This window comes from Crocodylus porosus, unplaced genomic scaffold (genome assembly GCF_001723895.1).
Source record: "Crocodylus porosus isolate Cpor-Errol unplaced genomic scaffold, CroPor_comp1, whole genome shotgun sequence".
Taxonomy (NCBI): Eukaryota; Metazoa; Chordata; order Crocodylia; family Crocodylidae; genus Crocodylus; species Crocodylus porosus.
Window position 1 is genome coordinate 4,010,749 of NW_017728945.1, and position 18,012 is coordinate 4,028,760.

The 18,012-nt window shown below is 47.8% G+C and overlaps 1 protein-coding gene across 3 annotated transcripts in view; it reads right to left on the reverse strand.

The window, feature by feature from the left end:
* TMPRSS9 (transmembrane protease, serine 9) overlaps positions 1–18,012 on the reverse strand; it is an 82,198-nt gene that overhangs the window by 35,667 nt on the left and 28,519 nt on the right. The window contains exon 2 of one of the 3 annotated variants that reach the window (XM_019550664.1): positions 8,469–8,821. The exons of the other annotated variants lie outside the window; for them this stretch is intronic. The gene's annotated coding sequence lies outside the window, so the exon portion shown is untranslated. The remainder of the gene's footprint in view (positions 1–8,468; positions 8,822–18,012) is intronic. 3 annotated transcript variants of the gene reach the window in all.

Consider the following 18,012-nt stretch of genomic DNA (forward strand, 5'->3'; position numbering starts at 1 on the left):
CAAGAGATATGTTGATGTTTACCTGTTCCTGCCTGTGAGTCAGTGTGGCTTTAGGAAAGGATGCGGGACCATAGACACGGTGTTTGCAGCTCATCAACTTCAGGAGAAGTGCCAGAAACAGAACGCCAACCTGTACGTGACTTTCGTTGACCTGACAAAAACCTTTGATGCAGCCAGTTGGGAGGGCCTTTGGAAGGTCATGACAAAATTTGGTTGCTCAGAGAAATTCATCGCAATGGTTTGGCAGTTCCACGATGGCATGCTTGCTTGCGCCGTGGATGATGGTGAGTCATCTGAACCATTACCAGTCACCAATGGAGTCAAGCAGGGCTGTGTGTTGGCCCCAGTCCTCTTCAGTATGATGTTTTCTGCCATGCTTACAGATGCCTTTCATGACTGTGACACTGCGATTGATATCAGATACCAGACTGATGGCAAGATCTTCAATTTGAGGAGGCTACAGGCAAAGATGAAGTTGCAGGAAGTGATTGTTTGTGATCTTTTGTTTCCTGATGACTGTTCCCTGAATGCCAAATCTGAGCCTGGCATGCAGCAGAGTATGGACCATTTCTTTTCAGTTTGTGACAACTTTGGTGTCATGATCAACATTAAGAAGACACAAGTGATGCACCAGCCTGCACCAGGAAAACCTTATGTAGAGCCTATCATCACAGTGAATGGCCAAACCCTCCAGACAGTGCATAAGTTCACGTATCTTAGCAGTACACCGCTATGTGCAGTTCACATCAATGATGAAACCAATGCCAGAACTGCCAACGCAAGCACGGCCTTTGGCAGACTACATGCAAATGTGTGGGAATGCAGAGGCATCATTCAACAAAAAAACCTGAAAGCCTACAAAGCTACTGTGTTGCCAATCCTGATGTGTGCATGCAAAACCTGGATGATGTAAGGCTGCTATGCTATGAAGTTGAGTTGCTTTCACATGGGTATCTGAGGAGACTGATGAGAATTAAGGTGGCAAGATAAGGTCCCAGACACTGAGGTTCTCACTCGGGCAGGCTTTCCAAGCATCCACACTCTGCTGATGAAAGCACAGATGAGATGAACAGGCCATGTCACCAGGATGGCAGATGTGTTACTGCCAATGAAGATCTACTGTGAGCTAAAGGAGGGAAAGCACTATCAGGGAGGCCAGAAGAAACATTTCAAGGACTCCTTCAAGTCATCCTTGAAATGTTTCAACATTGACCTGGAGTCTTGGGAAGATCTTGCTCATGATCGTTCCACCTGGTGAAGCGTCATCCATGCTGGAACTACAGGCTGAGTAGAGAACTTCTGAGGCTGAGCGGAAAAGCAAACAGCGTAAATTTTGCAACAGCAGCACTTCTGCTGTTGATCAAGCAACTCAATGCAGCCTCTCTTGCTTAGCGTGTCACAGACAGTTCATAGCACAAATTGGCCTGAGCAGCCACTCACATGCTCACAGAAACCAAACCAACAGTGGTGTCATGCTCATCTTCAGAGTCAAAGGATGAGCCACAACGTATATGTATATATATTTTTCCAAAACATAACATATTCCATTCCCCTGACAGATGAAATCATATCAGTGATGAGATGTACTCTTAAAAATGACACCTAATACATCTTTCTTTGAGCCTCGGATTAGTTCCATACCAGTGGTTCTCAAACTTTTTAGCCTCAAGGTTTCCCTCCACAACTTTTCTGAATTTTGCAGCACCCCAGTTAAAAACATCACTGAGACAGATCTAAATTCAGAAAAACCATGGGGATGGGAGGAGGGCTTGAGGTTTAAAAAGTTGAGAATCACTGATCCTGCCATGCCCTGCTCTTGCTACTGACTGCTCCCACTGCTCCGACCCCTAGTCTGTACCGCAGGGGACAAGGGCAGCCCGTGCTGCTTCTGCAGTCTCTTACATGCTGAAGATCATCCCTATGGCCCCTCCTGCAGTCCCCAAAGCAGCAGCTCCAGATGCCACTGGAGTAGTTGGGGCAGGCACAAGGTGCCAAATGTGGGGGAAGAGCATTTACTTCCCCACACAGGGATCTTATGGCACACTTCTAGCGCTCTCGCGGTACACCTTTTGCGGAATTACTGGATTGTACACTCCAAGCCACTTCTAAACCATGTGAGGATTGGTACAGCCTTTTGGTTGCCATTAGAGGTGAACAATCCACCTGAGCTGAGACCCAGTGGGAGAAAAGATGTATTAGCAGATATGGAGAAAAAGCATGTTTTTAGACAAAAAGCATGTTTTAGACAAAAGGACACAGTAGACTACCTCTTCTGTGTCTTTCTTTGGATCCTGTCACCCCTGGGAAAGCATTAAAAATGGTGTCATATCATTCAATCCACAGCAATGGACACGTTCCTATACCTTTCCCAACCTGGGACAGAAGTCAAGCACTGAAATGGAATCACTCAGAAAGAAAGGCAGGAATATAACCCTGACTGGTGACTGCACAATAAGGAATCTGCTCTCAGGCCTCCAACCAGATGTAGAAAACAGGTAGATGTGAAGACTTCCAGTTTACAGGGTAAATTATGGGAACTGGTGTATCATTGGGGAATCTCTCTGGATATACTCTTTGTGGATGTAAATGCCAGTGAAGAAGAGTATGAGGCTATTATGGATCATGTAACAGTCTGGAGTATTAGAATACCTTAGGGACCATCTGAGTCCAGGAAATCAAGAAAAAGACGACTGATTCCATAGATAAGGCACTGGGTTGAGGAACAAGCACTGATGCCCTCTGTGATGAGAGAAGTCTTTGAATTTGGTGGTATTCACTTCAGTGGAATTGGTACCAAACCTTTGGGCACCAAATAGACAGGGTTTATAAGGAGAGCTTTAAATTAGGGAGAAAGGAGTAAGCAGGGGCTGTTGAATTAAATAGCCTGATATGGTCTCCGAAGATGCAATGCCAAGTGGCCACAAGGATGTTGCAGATTACATCATAGAGTTTCCCTCATCCCTGCTCTGAGTTGCTGGGTTGACCTGGCTGCCTTGTCTCTATACAGCTGTGTGATGAGAAGACATTTTTGTTTTCTTTCTTATGAAGTGCAAACAGAAACTAAAGTAGAAACAATTCCCTCCGATGTCTCAGTCCACGGCACAGAGATGAGTGGCTATATTAGTACCGGGGTATTTAGCTCTGAGCTTGGACTCCGTTCAGTGGAGATCAGAAGATGACAGTGGCTGATCTGCCTTGGAAACCAGCCAGGACTTTGTGTCCTGCCAGCGGTTACCTGGGATGTACGGGCACAGATGAGAATTCTTCTCCAGCATCAAAAGGTTACGAGGCAGCAAGAGGATAAGCACTGGGGAATGGCACTTAAACAAAGGCAAAGGGAACACTCACTCCTTTGTGCTCATATTTAAAAAGACACTTGTGCTCCCGGAGAGCTCATTTCACTCTGGAGGGGGTAGAGATCATTTTGGGAAGCTAAATGACATCTAAGACAAGGAGATACAAGTCTCTTAATTTGGACTTTTTGTTTTAACTTAATTATCCTCCATATGCAGACAGTAACGAGCTTATTTTCATTGCTAATATATACTTGCACTGTGCCAAAACTTGGCATTGTGATGTAATGAGATTTCTTAGTATCAACATACTTTATAAGGCGGTTGTGCCTGGAGGGCCCAACCAGTTCATACAGTGTCCCATTATGTTGGACACTGTATGAACACAAAATCAGTATAGATGAAACTGTCTTGTCTACACCTCAAATCATTTTGGGTGCCTATACATGAGTGTGGGGGCTGCTCTGATGCGCTCGTCGAAGCAGACTTGATTAATTGCTCCAGCCAGCCTCCCCATTTCATGTATCAGCATCCTTGAGCTTCAAAATGGTGGTAGGGGCACTTTATCTAAAGTTTGTTGAACAAGCTTTAGATAAGGTGCCCCTGTCACCATTTTGAAGACGCTCCGGGCACTTTAATCAGAGTGGCTCTTGGAGCCTCCCTAATTAAAGAGCTCCCACTCCCCCTGCCCCAGAGCACATGTATAGCCCTTTGATTGCATTTTTGGCCCTTTCCTTGTAGTTTGGTGAGGGGCAACAGTATAGGACCCCTGATACAAGTTCTTCAGACAGGTAAGAGGGATTGGACATTGCACTACATTAAGCATCCTTCGTGTATTATCATTTTAACCTATTTTTATGGTTTTCATTCTTCGCAACACTATACCCAACTTTTTGGGTTGAGGGAGAAAGCTGTAAAGGTAAATTCAATGGGGAGTATTGCATGTATGAGAGCCGGGCAAGGCCTGTGGTCTGTTTTAAGCTCATTAACTCAGTATTTATCCTTGGCATGAGCATAGAGAGAGAGAGACAGACATGCAAAGCAATGCAATGACAGGGACACAACCATGTTTGAAAGAGGTATAATATTTGAAAATATGCAAAAAATAAACCAACAAAAAACCTTGGATGCTGGAATCAAGACTAAGAAAGCAAAGGAATTGTATAGAGATCAGGGAAATGTGGAGTGGTCAAGGCACTGTGATATTATGCATAGTGTGTGGCTGCATTAGAAGACAAGCCCAACATTTGCCCCCGTTCACTTGGAGAAAGCTTGAGGGAATTCGAGCCTATGCCTACCAGGAGAATTTTAAGAAATTGTCCCAAAAGGGGTAGGGGGAGGAAGGGAGCAGGGATGCATGCAGCAGAGCTTGCTTGGGCAGTGCATTGCAGGTGTGGCCTGCAGCTGCCCTGGCAGCACTCTGCAGGGGCCCAAGCCCTACCCATTTCCACCCAGGTCAGCCAGCCCCACTCTTTTGCCCATGCCTGTCAGCTCTGGCCCCAGCCTCAGCCCTGGCTGTAGCCCCAGCCCCAACCAGCATGCACACAGCAGGTCTGCTCCCTGTGCAACTGTAGCCACCCAGATACTGCTTGGGTTGCCATGCCTTCAGTGGTTCCTTCTCCTCCTCCTCCTCCTCCTCCTCCTCCTGCCTCTGTTGCACCTCTCTGGGCAGGGGGGAACCTGCAACTAGGTGCCTCCTGCCCAGTGCTTGGGGCTCCAGCTCCAGATCCTGGCTGCCTTCCACCCACTCCGCCTGCCTGACGCGATGAGCAGCCACCTGAGGGCAGCTGAGTGGATGAAAGGCATCTGGGAGCTGGAGCCCTGGGCACGGGGGCAGGAACTGCCCAGCTGAAGCTTCCCCCCGACCCAAAGAGGTGCAGCAGAGGCAGAAGGAGGAGAAGGAGCTGCCGGCTGTAGGGCAAGCCAAGCAGTACCTGGGCGGCTACAGTCACACAGGAAGCAGGCCTGTCAGGAAGCTATGCATGCTGGCCAGGGCCAGGGCTGGGGTCCGGGCCAGCAGATGTGGGTTGGGGCACATCGTGGGCTGCCCCAAGTGGGGCTCAGTCCCCCGCAGAGTGCTGTGGGGGCAGCTGTGGGCCAGACTGAATCAATCGGCAGGCGTCCCCCATCTCAGTTGGTGGGCTGGATCCAGCCTGCGGGTCATGTTTTGCTGACCCAGGTATAGTCAGAGTAGCAAGTTTAGTGTTTCAGACTGACAGGAATCCATTAGAGTGAGGAACTGATCTACAGACACAGCAGTGCAAAGGGATATGGTAACTTTCCAGACAGTAGATGTTTGTATATGGAGAGCTCTAGTGATGGAGGTATAGTGAGAAGAAACATTACCATCTAGCAGAGATTTCCACAAAAACTGAGGACTCCCAGAAGAAACATGACTTACCACTACCTCTAGAACAAGACGAGGAACACAAGAGGGACTGCCCCATGGGTCATAGGACAACCTCTCTCTTCCCCTTTTGTCTTGGCCAATCTATAGCTATCACCTTATTTTATTCTGGTCATCTAAGGTTATGGACACATGTAACCGATTGGTTTAAATGTTACTTTAACATGAAGCAGCCTTCATGCTGTATACAACCCTACTCAGCTAGTTTACAGCTGCCTTGAAAAATCCAAGTACTACCATGTTTTCTCACACACAACACCCTCCCCCACCCCCCCCCAAAAAAAAAAAAATTAAACAAGCACCTTATTTTTAGAAGGAAAAAATGTAGAAAAAAAGATTTTTTCCAGAGTCATGGCCACCTGTGTGACTGAGTATAACAGCATGTCCGAGAAGTGTGGCACCAGCACATTCCTGCTGCCAGCTGTCTCATCCAGACTGTTTTCCTCTGTGTTCCCAAAAGGACCTGCTCTACATCACACAAGGTTAGGTGCCCAGACTCTTCCACAGGCAGTAGCAAGACCGCTAGTTTATTACTGTAAGTAGTTCATTATATAAGTTCCTGTAAATAAAGTATTTCCACATCAATAACCTCATCAAGATACCTCTCTTGCCGACAGGCAAAAACTAGTGTCCAGCCAATAGGACTTTGCCATCTTGATAACTGCAAGGCATTCACTGTCCCAAGTCTTGCTGCATTTGCAGCAAAGAAAATGCCTTTCTCACTTAAAACACTCACCCCAATCTTAGGCGCTGATTTATGGGGAAAAGTATATATTATATATAGGAGAAAATTTGGAATTTTGAACCATTTCACTGTGAATCAGTTTAGTGTTACATGTGGACACCAAGCATGCCATGACACAGGGCTGGTCAGTCCTCCAGGCATCCCACACTAGATCATGCCTCACTCCCCAGGGGCTACAGCTGCCCCCTCTGGTACGCGGCCAGAACTCTACTGCCCATTTTAAAAACTTTTTTGTCACTTTTTAATCAATAAGTTCCCTTACATTGCTTGTTCAATAAAATTGATCTTTCTAACAACCAGCAGCAGTGTCCTCACTCCTTACTAGACTGTACTCTTTCATGATGCTTCCCCAGGCATGGGTCTAAACACTTCCCTCCCCTATCTTTCCTCAGGCAACCACACTGTAGATGTCAGTTAATTGCATGCTACCTGAAGTGTGTTGAACTCTCCCAGCCAAAAGTCATGCATGGGTGCAAGTACTCCCCACTGACTACTTGCCCACTGGGAGCCATGCTGGGCTGAGTGCTGAGTCCCACCCTATGGTGTTGAAGCTACAGCACTTCTCACATAATTATGAACTACTTTCCAATCAGTGAAATTTTGGAATGGTTCAACTGTTACATGCATCCATACCCTGAACACCCACGTTTGGTCACCAGCAGGGCAATTCTTTCCTGAACACATAAGTATCCCGAAAAAATACAACGTTATCCCAGGTTGTCCATCCCCATGCCTGGTGTTCTAGGTGGTTAACCAGCGTTATCGAGAACACTATTGCTCTGCTTTCTGACTTTAGCATGGTACTTGCATGTGCATCTTGAAGTTACACAAACTTTTGTTTTCTGCCAAAATGCATTGCAACATCATTTCTAATTTGTTTCCCACTATTGCTCAAACTCTTTTGGAGCTGTTGTATTTCAAACAACTCATTCCCATGGCAACATTTTTTCTATTTTCCTATAGGTGCAGTCATCAATCTCAAATCTTAATTTTCTCTTTCCTGTACTTTTGCTCAAATTTTTGAGATCCCTGTACACATTTTCTGCAGTATACAAACCTCCGCCATCTTTGTGAAGTTACTTTAAATGCTGCCTAGCTTCATCCATATAATTCATTAAGATATTAAAGAAAACTAGACCCACTGATATAGTCCTCTATGAGCTGAATGCAGTACAGTTGGCATCAATTTTTCCAATCCATTACTCTCCAGATTGCAGTCCATTACTCCAACATCCATGCTCACTGCTCAAATCCATGCCAGTTTTAAGTCAACTTCACAAAAAACAAAATCCCAAGAAACACTGTATAAAATTTACTAAAGTGCAGTAAGCCATTACTCTTCTGTGGCCCATTAACTTTGTAACCCATTAAAAATAGCTAGCAAAATTGCCTTACATAATTTGTTCAGTATAAGCTTTGCCACCTAATGCTCAGAGTTCAATTACCCTGAAGATGGTCATTGATAGTATCTGTCCTGTTTAATTTAGATTTACTAAATGGTGGTAGTTTTTTATTCCCATTCTTTGTGCTCCTCCCCAGCTCATCATGATTTGTGGAAAAAAAAATTCAAAAGATTAGGTTAGATCATTCTCTAATTGTTACAAACTAGACCCATTACTCTGATCTGTTAACTGCACTGAGCTTCTCGCCATTTTTGTCAACAGCTTCAAGAACAAACACTTCACACGATCTTGATTGTCCAGTTTCTGATATAAAATATTTGACAAAACTTAGTGATTCATGTCTTCAGAATCATTGTTGGTTTAATATCCCTTCTCACAGAGTAATGGTCTGCTTTGTTTCTAAAACCAGCTGTTTAAACAAACAGTTTTATTCTTCTTTACCTTATACTTTATCTTTTTTTACACGACCCCTCCCCAATACACACACTTTTTTGGTGCTGCAAACTCTGTGTCTTTCTTAGGAATGTGCCATTTGTCATGGTCACTATTTATCTTTTCTCCTCACAGCTTTATTTGAGGAACAACTGAGCCAATTTCTATTGAAGGGCTGAAGTGCTTACCTGAAAGCAGCAGCTGGATGTTGAGCTTTGGCTGTAATGGAGACTTCCCTGACTCAATGGCACACTAAAGCTCACGTGAAATGACAGTGCACTCCCAACTCAGCCACAAAACTGAGAACTTATCAGCCAGGAGTCATTTTGGTATTTCCTAGTCATTAGGTAGAAAGTAGACTATAGCGCAGGCATGGAATGGGTGAGACTCAGTGCAGAAAGCTTCCATCTCAGTATTAACAGAAGAAATGCTTGTTACATGGGAGAACGGCCAGATGAAAAAAATTCACAGCTAGCTTGCAGTACACTCTCAAAGAAGCTGACATTCACCTTCTTGTCCCCTTGCTGTCATCTGGATAAACCTGACAGGGAAGGAGAATCCAAACTCAGCTGCAAGTGCTAAACATTCATACCAGCAACAGCAGCATCTGCTTTCAGACCCTTAGAGATCAATTTAATTCTTTGCCTTTATTTTGTGCCTTGTATGGTGTCAGGCAACCCTGTTGGCACATACAGAACTGGGGAATACAGGGGGTGGGGAAGAGCTAGAGAAACTCCAGGCATCAATAGCTGCTCCTACTGCGCTCCCCCGAAAAATAAAAAGAAGGGGTGGGGGGGGTCCCATGGATTACTGGAAAAGACAATTGTTTGCTTGCAAAGTGTGATGCCAATGGGGTAATGTCTTTTCTTTGAGCTATGTGCTCTCCCTGATCCTTCTGGTAGGCTAAAATTTGAGTCCTTAAAGCAGAATTCCTCTGAAGACAGTGACAGAAATTGGATGTGTATTAGAAAAGCTGAATCAAAAGTTTTAAGTATTGCCATGCAGGTGCAAACAAGCCTGCAAACAAGATTTAGATCTGTTAAAAAACTAAATCAGCAATCCCCTCAACAGTAGCACAATCATATGGTTTTGAGATACACTCAAGAGATGAAAGAAAGACATTTATGTGACAGTAGGGGCTGTGAGGAAAGAACATGCTCTTTTTCCTGTGGTAAGGTAACACTGTCCTGCCAATAATGTCTTTTTGAATTGAATTAAAATAGTTTGGATAGAGCCATTAAGCAGTAGAGTGGGTAGGCTTGTATGTGAGAAGTTGGTTTAACTTAGAGTATGAAAACTCTTCATTTTTTCTAGGTTCTGACTGGCTGAAGTCCTTCCCAGAAAGCTGCTGGGTTTCACAACTCTTTAATCAAATCACTTTAGGCCACAGAACAATTATAAGCATCTGAGGACTGTCTCTCAATGACAACCTTGCTATGAGCCCCATTCAGCAAGTATATAGTGCCTTTAATTGCCAGTGTTTTCAGAGGATGCTCAGCAATTCATAAACTAGACTCCATGTTCATCATTTCAAGGACTGGCAATGACATTATGAAGGGAGGGGTAAGAAAGAGAAAACCTCGTGGCACAGATCTTCAGCTGATGCAAGATGTCATAGCTTCGCTAAAGTAAATGGGCTGATGATAATACCACTGGATGAGGATCTACCGTAATGTCTTTTAAAAAAAATCTGTGCCTCCTGATCTGCTCCAAAATGCTTTAATCAAACCAAACATACATAATTGTATTATAATAGCGGGATGAAGTACCCTAGCTGCATTTCCATACTGTGTTTAAATTGAATGTTCCATATCATATTTGAATTGCGGTTAAGTTTAACTTTAGTTGTGAATTCCCTGGGGTTTTGGTTTTGGAATAATTGCAATCTATTTGTAAGGTAATTTAACCTAAATTATTTGTAGTCTCAGTCATAACTGAAGCTTTTTTTTGTTTGAGAGTATATCTTTGTTTGAAGTATAGCTTTTTTTTGGTTTGAGAATATATCTTTTCCTAAATGTATCATAATATTATGATTGTAAATAAGATTTAAAAATATCTTAATTAAAGAGAGGATATGGCAATAGCACCCTTCCATTCCAGAACAAATAGAAAAAGGGCAATGAATATAAATTGGAAGTTAATAAATAAATGTAAATGCTAAGACTAATTACAAAGCTCTGTAATATATCTATGTAATACATATAGCCAAGGATAATAAGGAAAAGGTTCAAAAGATAGAAAAGAACGGAGGTATCATATACTGGAAAAGGTACATATTAGCTGGAGATAGAAAAATTGTCAATAATTATACAAAAAGGCAGAAAACATCAATAAATATTACCATACAGTTTTTTTTAAAGAAACTGGGTAATGTATTTATATAATATAAAACAGAACAAATTAGCTATGGATAAATTTAGATGATAGGAAATTAAAAGATTTCTAACTAGGGAGAAGTTAAGACACTAGTCAGTTACCTGAAATGTTTCCAATGCGAGAAGCATGGGAAATAAGCGGGAAGAATTGGAGGTACTGTGATTTAATTGGGATAATGGAGATGTGGTGGGATTATTCACATGACTGGAGTATTGTCATGGACAGGTAGAACTTGTTCAGGAAGGAAAGCGGGGAAGTGCCCACATGCCCTTTTGGCGGGGTGGGGAGGAGTGGAGAAGCACTAGCACACCTAGCGCAGGGTTGGGTAGAGAGCTCCTGCATGCCTGGTGCAGCAGGGGGCACGGCGTGGCCCTGCAGCATGTTCCTGCTGGTGCAGGCCCTGCTATTAAGAAGTTGGCCAGTCCTGGGTTACACTAAAGGAATTTAAAATATCAATATGGGGTCTTACCTCAAATGTTCAGGAACAGGTTTGTGAAGCCCAAATAGAAGTGAGGGCACACCCTATTTTCAAAGCCATTCCAACTGAACAGGAAGACAATCTGATCTGTGCATACTTGTTTCTATTATCACGGAGAAAAATGAGTTTCAAGGGTGTCTGGAGTGTGTTTTATCAGAGTGATGAAAATGCAGGAAATAAGCAGGCAGTTGGATTTGGGGTCATGGTGGTGGGACCGACCGCTCGTGGCAGAGCAGCCCCTAGAAAGTGCCACCAGGACCAAACCCCAGGGAAGGGCAAGTTTGGGGCACCCTAAAACCACAGCCTCCACTGTCTTGTGGTACACCCCTTGGTGGGGAAAGGCCCCCAAATACAAGCAAAGGCAGGACCAAATGGTCCAGAGGCCCAGGCAAGGGGCCAAGGAAGAGCAGTCCCAGAGGGTTCAGAGGTCCAGCTAGGGGCCAGAAAAGACCAGGACCAGGGGGGTTCAGAGGCTCAGAGTGGGGCCTAAAGAGAGAGTGGCACCAGAAGAGCTCAGAGGCCCAGGCAAGGGCTGAGGAAGTCCAGTGGCCCAGTGAGGGGCCAGGAATAGTGAGGCCGGGTGAGGGGTTGGGAATAGTGGAGTGAAACCAGAAGTGTCCAGTGGCCCAGTGAGGGGCCAGGTATAGAGAGAGGTCCAGTAAGGGGCCACATGAGAGACCCAAGGATCTGGCATCCCAGAGAGGGGTGAAGAGTGGGATGACTGAGAGGTCTGAGAACCCAGGAAGGGGACAAATGAGGGAACCAAGGGATCCTTCAGCCTGGAGAGGAATTGAGCAAGGGACTGAGAGCTCTGGCAGCCCAGAGAGTGGCTTAGTGAGGGCCTGAAGGGCCTGGAGACTCAAGTGGGACTGTGGGAGAGACCAAGGGTCTGAGGGCCTGGAGGAGGGCTATGTGAGTGTAGGCATGTGACAAAAAGAACATTTATGATGATGCCATCTGTGAGGCATGGGGCATGGTATGTGGGAGGTATGGAGCCATGCAATTAGCCCATAAAGCAAAGGACCACAGGCACCAGGTGGTCATTAGCAGGGATCCTGGTTTTCCATGATAAAAAATTGCAAATTCTGTGATAAAAAACTCCAAATCCTCTGATAAAAACCTCAAAATGCATGATTAAAATTAAAGGCCCCCACAGCCCTGCTGATGCCCCTCACTTCTGCCACCAGCAGGTCTATGGGGGGCCTTTAATGGCAATCTGCCACCCTGTTCCCCTCCCCGTGACTGGGGTTCGGAACAGAGGAGCTGGACGGGGATCTCATAGCAGCTGCTTGCTCCGTGCTGCCCTGGTGATGTGCCTCCTGCACCCTGGGCTGCACTGAGGGAAACAGCACGGGGCTCTGCCACTCAAAGCGGTGGCAGGCACAGGAGGTACATTGCCAGGGCAGCAGGGACCAAGCAGATCCTGGCGCGGCCCCACTGTTCCCAGCCACACTAGGTCATGCCTGCAGGGCTACATTCGCCCCATGGGAGGGAATCAGGGTGGGAGCTTGAGCGTGCAGTCTGTCCCTTGCACAAATCTGGGGGCGTGACTCCCCCCCACCCCCTGACAGTGAACAACATGGAGTGCCCAGCTGGCTCCACATCTCCCTGATCCCGGCCAGCACCTTCACATGTAGCTCCCTTTAAGGGCTGCTAGAGACACTTCAGTTTCATGTGCCCCTGACTAGGCACTCTAGCCATGAACAGAGAGATGTGGAGCCAGCTAGGCACTCTTTGTATTTCCCCAGCACCTCCCCATTCGTGGCTGGAGTACCCAGCCGGGGGCATGTGAAACCAAAGAGGCTCTAGTAGACCTTAAAGGAAGCCGCTCTTGGTGGCACTGGGCAGGCACTCCGTCTATTTCCTGAACACCTCCCCATTCCCTCTGCCCCCAGCCAGCTTCCTCCCCAGCCTTGCCTCATAACTCCCCAGCCCCCTGCAAGCCCCACTTACCAGTTAACAGGCTCCAGGAGGAAAATGAGCTTGAACTAAGCCTTGCAACTGACTAAAAGCCTCAGGGCCCACCCTTCCCCCTCTCACTCTCCCTCTGGGCAGGTTTTGGACTTTCCCGCCATTTTTGCAAACATGTCTTGCAGGCTGGAACTCTACCAGCCTGCAGAGCTCTTTGCAAAAGCAGGAAGTCCAAGGGTTTCTCTGCTAAAAGAGAAAATCCGCATTTTCTCTGATAAAACCAGGACATTCGTGGTTTTCTCAATTTTTCTGTGGGAAATGGAAAATCTGGCTTCCTGGTCATTAGAACAAGACCAGGCCTGGGAAGCCCTGGGGCAGCCTCCCTTTTATAACCATAAAAGACGTTAAAACATGATAGGAGAGTGAAGGGAGACTGTTCCCAGAGCAAGCAGAGCAAAAAGATAATTCTTTGGGCTTCCAGGTGCTTATGGATGCCACCTTGCTACAGTCCACTGCAATGGAGAAATGAACAAGCTGACCATCTATCAAAAGAAGCAGCTGTTTTGTGGTCTCTGTTGGAAGCTGTTCCAAAAGTCTCATGGAATGGCACAGTCAGCCAATCAAGTAGAAGAAAAAAATATTACTGGGAAAACCAGAAAGTGAATGGGCTTTTGCAATCCCCCAACCAATACAATACCTACAGATGAGTTGGACATGTGTCAGTGTCAGTGACAGTGACAGTAATTTAAAAAGCAGTGGATGGTGACTTTGTGAGTGCTATGCCAATAACATCAAGAAAGGTATGTCAATAACACCATGAAAGGTTGGGTTCAATTGTTTCAAAAATAATTAGTAAATGATAAAGTATTGTTCAGACACAGTGGGTGCATCTACACAAGACACTTTACTGCTCAGTCGCATAGTTTACTGTGCAGTAAGCATGTGCATCTACATGTGCACACATTTACTGCACAGTAAAATTTGCAACTCATGAGTAAATTTGCTACCTGAAAATGCAAATAGCAAATTTACTTGCAAGTACTTACTGCACAGTAATGCATGTGGAGACACCAACCAGGAGCAGATTTTCTCCCAGTCAGCCCTGCCACTAGGGGGCCAACCCTGCCACTGGGGGGACAGGCTACAGCTAGATCTGGACAGGTTACAGAGGTGGGCAGATGAGAATAGGATGGGTTTCAACACTGACAAATGAAGGGTACTGCACCTGGGGAGGAAGAACCAGCAGCATACCTACAGGCTGGGGAACTTGTCAGCACAGAGGCAGCAAAGTCATTATTCATTCCAAGATGACCATGGGCTGCCAATGTGAGGACACGGTCAGGAAGGCTAACTGCACCTTCTCATGCATCCATAGATGCATCACGAGCAGGTTCAAGGAGGTGATCCTTCCCCTCTGTGTGACATTGGTCAGGCCACAGCTGGAGTACTGCATCCAGTTCTGGGTGCCGCACTTCAGGAGGAATGTGGCCAGCATCAAGAGGGTCCAGAGGAGGGCCACTCGCATGATCAGGGATCAGCAGGGCAGGCCCTAAGATGAGAAGCTAAGGGACCTGAACCTGTTCAGCCTCCACAAGAGAAGGCTGAGTGGGGATCTAGTGGCCGTTTACAAACTAGTCAGGGGGGACCAACAGGCAATGGGGGAGTCCCTGTTCCTCCGAGAACTCCCAGGAGTAACAAGGAATAATGGCCATAAGTTGACTGAGAGTAGATTCAGGCTAGACATCAGGAGGCACTAGTTCACAGTTAGGGCAGCTAGGAGCTGGAACCAACTTCCAAGGGAAGTAGTGCTTGCTCCTACCCTGGGAGTCTTCAAAAGGAGGTTAGATAATCACCTAGCTGGGGTCGTTTGACCCTAGCATTCTTTCCTGCCCATGGCAGGGGGTTGGACTTGATGATCTAATTAGGTCCCTTCCAACCTTACCAGCTATGAAACCTCATTACAACCCCAGGGCCCTGGGGCTGGGAGCCTTCTATGGCAGCCTCAGCCCCAGGTCCTTTAAAAGTCTGCAAATATTTTGAGCCCAGAACACAATAGCAGGGAGCCTGGGGGAACTTTTGGCCTTTGCTGCTCCTGCACAGGCCATGGGCTACCTGTGCCAACCTGCCTGCCTCTTGGTGCTGCTGCCTGGCACCACAGTGCTGTGCGGCTACCAGGCCTGTGCTGTTCAGCCCTGTAGGGTTTTGCAGGCTTCTTCCAGGCCTGCCAGCACTGGACCCAGCTGCAGCTAGTTCCTGGCCACCAGGACCAGCACCAGCTGCCTGCAGCCACCCCCCAGCAGCCTGCCCAGAGCCTGCAGGTGCTGTGAGGCATTGCCTTGCTGCATGGCTTCTTGTCCCATGCTGTGCCCCTGTGCTGGGAGCTGCAGGCAGCTGCCCAAGCACGGCAGTACAGGGAAAGTCACATGGAGGCCTGGAGAGCCAATGTGGGAGCCCTGATGGCATCATCGCCAATGCCACATGCTGCCTCCCAGGTTCCCAGCTGGTTGCAGGAGGAGATTGGTGACCTTGTGGTGCTGTGGGGCAAGGCAGAGGTGGAGCAGCAGTTTGCATGGGGCAGGCACTCCAGTGCCCACATCTATGAGGGACTGTCAGGCAGGATGCAGGTGCATGGGTATGACCAGTCAGCATGGCAGTGCCACATAAAGGTCAAGGCATTGCAGGCCCAGTGGGTCACCATCACCAATGACAATCATTGGTCAGGGAGTGCCCACAAGTCCTTGCCCATTATATGGCACCTCGATGCCAACCTTCTGCCCCAGGACCCAGGCTGCAGCTGTTCTATGTACAGCAGCACAGGCAGCCTACCCGAGCCCCGACTCCAGCCTGGCACCTGCAGTGACTTGTTGCTGAGGGAGGGCACCTCAGGGTGCCAGTAGCTCATCCCACTGAGCTCCCTGCCTCCAGCCCCCACCAGGAGCTCAGGGAACTCAGGCCAGCACCTGGCTCAACAGCTCCGCAGACTCAGCCCCAGCCAGGAGGCGCAGCCAACCATGTAACCTCTGATGGCTAGAAAATGGAATTTAGGAGTTTGCTTTTGGGAATTGGCTTGTAGGTAAAGTAGATATGCATTAGAACAATGGTCCAGGGCAACAGCAAGGGTTAATTAATTTATAAAAACCTGTTTGTGCCTTCAAGGTCCACTGCAGAGGGGGCCCGCCACAGCTGGTGCTGCCACTGCCAGGCGTCCTCCACCTGCTGTGCCCAGGCCTCATGGAAGAGCTTCTGCCAGGGCCTCGCAGATGTTATGCACCATGCAGGCTGTGACGATGATCTAGGGGATGTTGTCGCTGGTGAACTTGAGGCAGGCAGGTAAGGGTGCGCCAGCATCTCTTGAGGTGGCTGAAGGTGCACTCTACCAGCATGTGGTTCTGGGCCTGGGAGGGGTCCAGCTGGCCAGTGTAGGGCTGCATGAGCTAAGGGAGAAGCAGGTAGGTGGGGTCCCAGATGAGGTGAGGAGGGACCACCACAGTGCCTAGCTGGAGGTCTAGCGCCCCCTTGTGGGAAGTGCCAACTATGCACCAGGGCTGGCAGGGCAGAGTTCTGAAACATGCGGGCGTCATGGGCACTTATGTTGGTGAAGGCACCACGGTGGTCAACAATGGCCTGGAGCACAATGGAGTGGAAGCCCTGGCAGCTGTAATAAGGGGCAGGCACATGCTGGGAATGTGAGTCCCATCCAGAGCCCCAGTGCACTGTGGGAATCCCAGGTCACGGAACCCTGCCATCACCTCCATGGGGTCATACACATGGAGTATGGTGTGCCCCAGCATGTTTCGAAGAGTGCCTCACACCTCCAGGATGACCTACCCAGCAGTCACCCTGCCCATGCTGAAGAGCTGGCTGATGTAGCAGAGGCTGGAGGGCATGGCCAGAGCCAGGTGTCCGTGGGGATAGGTTGCCGCATGGTGGTGCTTGCTGCTCCAGGTGTGTGTGGAGCTGCTCCAGGAGGTGCAGAAAGGTGGCCTCAGTCATGCAGAATGCCTCCAGCCACTGCTTGTTGTCCCAGGTGTGATGGATGATACGCAGCCACTAGTCCTGGCTGGCCCAGCGGGCCCAGAGGCGGCAGTGCTGGAGGCCCAGGAAGGCAAGGATGGCCCTGGTGGTGGCATCCTGGAGGTCGTTGTTGGCATTCCTGCCAGGGTCCAGCCAGCAGGAGGGGATCCAGAAAGCAGTGCATGGCTGCAGCAGCCCTGGGACAGCATGGTGGGACCAAGCAGGTAGTCACTGTGTATAGAGGAGCTGGCAGGAACCAGATGGCTATGGGTTAGCCAGTTGCTGGTGTAGTGGGCCAGTAGGGCCCAGGTCACTGGGCATTGCTGCAAGGGACAGGGACTGGAGTAGCCATGGTGTGGGGAGGCTGCGGCGTGAGAGCTGCTGTGTGCTGCCTCCATGCTCTGCACGTTGCTTTTGTCCAGAAACACAGTTGGCCAGGGAGCAGGGCTGGTTTATAAAGATGGCCTCTGGCCACAGGCAGCTGTGGCTGGAGCCTTGATCTCTCCCTGGTGTTGGCGGGGGCCTATTGCAGGACCCCAGAAAGCTGGAGCATTTTGCACCATGAGCAGCAAATCAGCTCCCACATCCATGCACATGTAGCTGCTTGCCTGGGAGTGTTTACTTACAAGTAGTTTATTTGCAAGTAAACCAGCTCTGCATCAAATGCATGTATAGACACAGCCAGTGGATATATCTACATGAGACGTTTACTGTGGAGCTGCCTAATTAGTTCTGCAGTAAACATCTCCACATCTACACATGTGGTGCTATTAGGGCATACAAAACTAACAAACTCTGGGGCAGGCTTATACTTGTAAATACAAGTACTATCATGCTCCAGAGGTATTTTTTTATGCAGCAGTGCATGTGTAGACACTGCCTGGCTGGCTGGAGCATGAGGGTGCTTCAGTGTAGGGGCTGCCTGCCATCTAGCCCCACACTGAAGCACCCTT